This window comes from Apis cerana, linkage group LG13 (assembly GCF_029169275.1).
Source record: "Apis cerana isolate GH-2021 linkage group LG13, AcerK_1.0, whole genome shotgun sequence".
Lineage (NCBI taxonomy): Eukaryota > Metazoa > Arthropoda > Insecta > Hymenoptera > Apidae > Apis > Apis cerana.
In genome coordinates this window covers 9,694,361-9,700,360 of record NC_083864.1, presented here as the reverse complement: position 1 = coordinate 9,700,360, position 6,000 = coordinate 9,694,361, and the positions used below count along the sequence as shown (strand labels likewise).

Here is a 6,000-nt window from a genome sequence, read left to right as displayed (position 1 = left end):
TTCGAAGAAATATTGATTTTGAAGATTTTAAAGGAGTCAAAAGTGGATGAATGAAAATATAGAAGACCAGAATATGAAAGAAAATAAAAAAAGATCAGTATAAAAGAATTAAAGTACCTTAAATAGACAGGCGGATTAAAATAAAATGACTAGAAGGAAAAACTTTTTAAGTTGCTAATGGAGAAAAAAAACTAGGAGAAAATTAAGAAAGCGTGGAAAGATTTGAAAGTTGTTAAACTGAAGTTTAACAAGCAAAAGATAAGAAGAAAATAACATTACTGTGTAACTTAAAAGAAAATATATCACAGAGTTAAAAGTATAAGAAACAAAAGAAAATAAAAAAATATAAAATGAGCAAAATAATAAAATAATAAATAAATTTTAAAAAAAGAAGGAAATATAATATTTTTAATAACGTAAAAACATAAACTTGCCTAAAAATTATTTTCCATAACGATAAAAAGAACAAGAAGCAACAAATGAGGAAGAAATACGATAAGAAAAAAGGGAAAAGAGGAAGAGAACGTATGCGACGGAAGGATAGGAGAGACAAGAAGGACAATAGAAAAAAGAACATCGAGAGTTTAGGAGAAAGGAAGAAATAATAGGAGTCGAGAGTAGGGGAAGAAAAAAAAAAAGAAAAGTAAGTCGAGCAGACAGATAGAAGGAAGACGAACGACGAGATCCGGTATTATCGATACTGACACCGCTACGAATCGAAAGGATCCTCGTAGGTTGAATCGTGAATTTCAAATCGTGTTTAAACAAAAGAGCTTTTAAATTAAACTTCTCGATGTTTCTTCTGAACCGAACTCGAGCATTGGTCTATCTCTTGCGCCAAGAAATTTAATAGGTTGAATGGAAATTATATTCTAGAAGAGAAAACTTTTATCATCGATGCGAATATATTCATATTCATGACCCATGAAAGCTTCAGAATCTTTTTTCAATGAGATATTTTTCTCGATGTATAATATATATTTCTTTTTTTTTTTTTATCATTTGACGGATATAAATAATCGTGAATTTAAAATTGAAGGATTAACTCAACGATTTCATCAATTTATCAATTTAAATCTACTTGAAAGTGATTTCATTTATTATATTCTCTTCCTCGAACAGCAATATTCCTATAGTTACAGCTGTATATCGCTTAATACGTTCGTACGTATCCTATGTCATTGTAGATCATTGATTATATGTCAATAATGAACTGTAACGAGGGTAGACAGCATAATAGAGTTTACTGCATTATGAATACGTATCAGGTATGTGTTACGTGGATATAAATTTTATTACTTTGTTCGATATCGGAATTTTCATCTCGAACCTTTTGATAAAAAGGGGCCATGATTCCAAAACTCAACTTTTCACGTACGAATGTTGTTTTTTTCGTTTACGCCGAGTTTGCCAAACATGATGAAATTGAACGTTTCAACGTAAAATTTTTATGAATGTGTATAATACAGATATAATATAATTTTCAAAAGTCAAGTGAAGTTGATGTATATAAAAATGCTTATTTTATACGGATAAAGGAGATTTCCAATTGAATGAATAACAATTTTCGAAATATTTCCGTTTAAAAAAATGAAAAAATTCGAGATTTCGAAAATTTTTAGTATAAAATTTAATCAATCGAAAAATAGAATTCTTTTCCACCGTCACGGAACTTTACTCTTAACCTAACCTCAAAAAATGATATTTAATACGATAAAGCGGACGATTTCTATCCCTTTTTCACAAGATTGAATCATTCTAATGAAGCGTTTGAAATATTCGCATGGCTCATACATGATTCGAGGAACTACGTTCGATTAACCATAATTTATTCGAAATCCTATTTCCGGCTATTTCGAAACCATCGAAATAATTTCTTTCTTCGCTTCAGTTGTTCTTTACGCGCGTTTGTTCATCGAGGTCGATCATTGTGACGAAAATGGAAATGTTCTGTAACAAAATCAAACTCGTTGATCGATAGGGGGGAAAGAATTGATCAACTTTATATTCACTTTATATTTCATCTTTTTCAAAAGACTCGCATCAGGAAAATCTAAAGGGATTCCATATCGTATAATCATCCCTTGGAATCTATTCAATTCCCCCTCCCTCCCCACCTCCTTCTTGCTTCGATAAAATTCCAACAAGAACGACATATCCTGGCTCAAGCGTTTCGACACGTACGCCTTAAACACGGTGGTGGTTCGTCATCGATTCCGGGGCATAAATGCGCCCATGGAGAATCGTAATTCGCTCGGATCCCATGGCGGTTCGTGTCATCGATGGTGCGTGTCACGAATGCCAACTGCTCGGAGGCCGCTCGTCTGTCCATATCCTTCGTGGCCATGTAGCGTGTAACGAGCGGTCCTCGCCCACAGTATTGTCCACGACCAAGGGGCAAACTTGCTCCAAGTGGCCTGCCTGCCGGAAATGTATCGTCGACTGGCCGCCTTCCGCCGGTCACGACTCGTCGCACATTCCTTCCGTTCTTCCTTCCTTCCACCTGGCCCCCTGACAACCTGTCAAGATCAAAGGTGAAAAATGCAATCCTTTTTCGAGTTTCGATCCTTCTGGTTTTTACTTTGGTTAGGTTAGATTAGGTTAACTTAGACTTCTGAACTGCATATTCTGCATTGTGCAGTATACTAGGTAATGTAGTATGTTGGTAATAAGATGAAGTATATATAATTAAAAAAAGAAGTATTTTGTTCTAATCTTTCTTGATTTAATGCTTTAATTAAGTTAGGTTAATGTAGTTCAATAATTGAATGGTGTATTTCATATATTACATTGTGCAATATAGTGTATTAATTGGTATTCAGTGATGAAATGAAATATGTTGAAAAAAGAAATATTTTGGTTTTCTTTCCACCTGACAAGTTATCAAGATCGAAGGTGAAAAATGCAATCCTACTTCAAGTTTCAATCCTTCTGCTTTTTAGGTTAGGTTAACTTAGATCCCTGAACTGTATATTTTGCATTATGTAGTATGTTGGTAATAAGATGAAGTATATATAATTAAAAAAAGAAGTATTTTGGTTCTAATCTTTCTTGATTTGATGCTTTGATTAAGTTAGGTTAATATAGTTCAATGATTGAATGGTGTATTTCATATATTACATTGTGCAATATAGTGTATTAGTGTATTCAGTGATGAAATGAAATATGTTGAAAAAAGAAATATTTTGGTTTGACAATCAATTTATAAAATTGAAGAATGTTATCTTTCTGATTTGATAGTTTGATTAGATTAGGTTGGATAATGTGATTCAATGGCTGAATTGATGTATTTTATATTTTTCATTGTGGAATATAGTGTATTAGTAGCAATTGGTATTCATGAAATGAAATATGTGAAAGTCTGATAATCTAAACTTGAAAGTGAAAAGTATTATCTTTCCAATTTAATAGTTAAATTAAAGCAGTTTATGGTAATGTAATTGGATAATGGATTGAGTATTGAGTATATTATTATAAAATGTAATAATCAAGTGAATAGTTAGTTTATTTAAGTTTTGATTCTGATTGAATTAATACAACTAACTAAATATTTGATTTCGATCCGATTGAATTCAAACTGATCGTAGTTTGATCAATTGTGAAACAATTCTTCACATTCAAATTTTAATACCACTTTATGCATACATTATATTCACGTCTTCTGTGATCAGCGTTACAATTAGGAAAGCGAAAAGTTAATTAATTTCGGTTAGAATTTCAATTCACGCGAAGAGCTGGTAATCGAAAATTTCATTTATTAAAACCGGCGAAGGACAAAAGGGACGATAAAAGATTTAACAAAGTCAAAGCTTTCGTTTTAGTGCACGATTCAGAGACCGTGTAATTAGTATCTCGTACAGATTGATAAATAAATGGCCACGGTTGGGTCTTGGGGAAAATGAGGTCTTTGTAATTAACATCATGCGCAGCACCCAGTCGCCAATCTCATTTCTCGTCAGGATACGTAACGTTTATCGTTTCAACGAGGTTATTAGTGACTGATGAAGTGTAATATACGAGAACAGGCGTGTATTATCTCATCCATTCTCTAGATATTGTATTCGTAGTATTTAAAATGCATCGTCGCTGAATTATTCGACGAGGAATAATATTTCGTGTAAAAATATTTTATTGGAACAATAATAAATAATGAAATACGAAATTGTAAATTTTTAATCAAATTGTAATTGATAATGATTGATTAGAATATTCAATGTAATAAAATATATATATATATATATATAAATTGGAGACTGATTGTTTTTTTTTCAATATCTATTTTTGTTCTAATATTTGACTATCGATTTAATTAAAATTTTTAATTAAAAATTAACTAAAAATTTTAATAAAAAATTAATTAAAAATTTTAATTAAAAATTTCTATCTATTTTGTTTCTAGAAATGTGAGAAAGATTTTATTAATCGATTTTGAATCGATTAATATCCAGTAGAGCAATTTAGAAATATTTATTCTATCTTTTAATAAAATATATTCTAAAAATAAACGAATTTCCAATATTTTCCAAATTTTAAAAATTCAAGAATTCTAAATTAATAAATCCAAAATTTTGATAATCACGATATTATCAATAGTTATTAGATCATTATGCATAACAACAAAGAAAGAATTAAAAATTTTGTTTCGAAAAATTAAAAATTATCGAATACTAAGAAAATTCGTTATCCTTATTCTTAATCAAAATATTAGTAATATCTTATCCTGCCTTAATACTGACAATGACGCATAACACTTTGTAATTACGCTACTTATTCAATGATAATATCTCATGTTACACGTGCGGCTGTAACAATACGCAATTATTCTAATTCGAACGCATTATGAAGGACGATTTTCCGTCATATTCCAATGATTTCGACGCCTGTTAGCACTCCATTGTTCGCGATGTTAACAAAATTATACATCCTGAATAACAACGATTGTGTCCAGGCCCCTGTACAGACACAGTCGAATACGACGATCTATGAATTATGAGAAACGAATCGATCCATATTTATTAATCATGTTTCTGTAACGAACGTGTAACAAGCTTTCGTGAATGTTTTATGAAAAAAAAAAAAAAGAAAACACTTGAAAATTTCTTGTTATTTTATTTAGAAAATGATCGCATTAACAAATGTGAAATGAAAAAAGAAAAGATAAACACGAACAATCGTTCAACAATCTGAAATATATTATTCCAAGTAATTTACTTTTTATTTTCAATTTCAAATCAAAGTTATCCAAAATTTGTTTCTATTTACAGATCTAGAATAAATTTCTAGAACACGGTCAACACTTGCAACTACACAATTCACTGTTTGTTACGCGTGATTTACGATTCGTATCATCCTCTGAGAGAAAAAGAGGATCAAAAGTACGGAATAAAATGACAAGGGACTCGTAGCTGGAATTTTTTAACAATCAAAACACAAGAGAAATTTGAAATAAATCGCACGTGGGAAACACAATTCAATTTCATGAAGTCGTTGTTATTAAATAATTTATTCCAGGAAACATTGTAGATTTGTGCTACTCAAGTGAAACGAGGAAAAGAATATGTATCAATAATATAATTAATAATATTATAGCAAGATAAAGAAAATATGATATAGATTATCTATATTTATTTCGTTTCTAGAAAAATTACAATTTATATAGCCTCAAACAAAATATCTATATCTGATCAAAATTCATACAGAGATTTCCTAATAGATATATATACATATACATAATAGTAATAAATTTGATTAATGTTTCAAACTGGGAATAATCACTTTGCAACGTCGAAATAACTTATAATGATTATCATTTAATTTCTATTTAGAGCACAGATCAATTTATGAACCAATTATTTCAAAATTTCTAGAAATTATATAATATATATTATCGATTATTCATTTACTTGTCAAAAATTATTATTGTTTCTTATATATTCTATATCTTGAAATAATAATTTTTCAATAACAATTTAATTCAATTTATCATTTATTACTTTTTTA

At 29.7% G+C, this 6,000-nt stretch overlaps 1 long non-coding RNA gene across 2 annotated transcripts in view; it reads right to left on the bottom strand.

The window, feature by feature from the left end:
• Positions 1-963: 963 nt before the first annotated feature.
• Positions 964-6,000, bottom strand: part of LOC133667206 (uncharacterized) — a 141,430-nt gene continuing 136,393 nt past the window's right edge. For both annotated transcript variants that reach the window (XR_009832473.1, XR_009832472.1), the window contains exon 2: positions 964-2,519. This is a non-coding gene — a long non-coding RNA (uncharacterized LOC133667206). The remainder of the gene's footprint in view (positions 2,520-6,000) is intronic.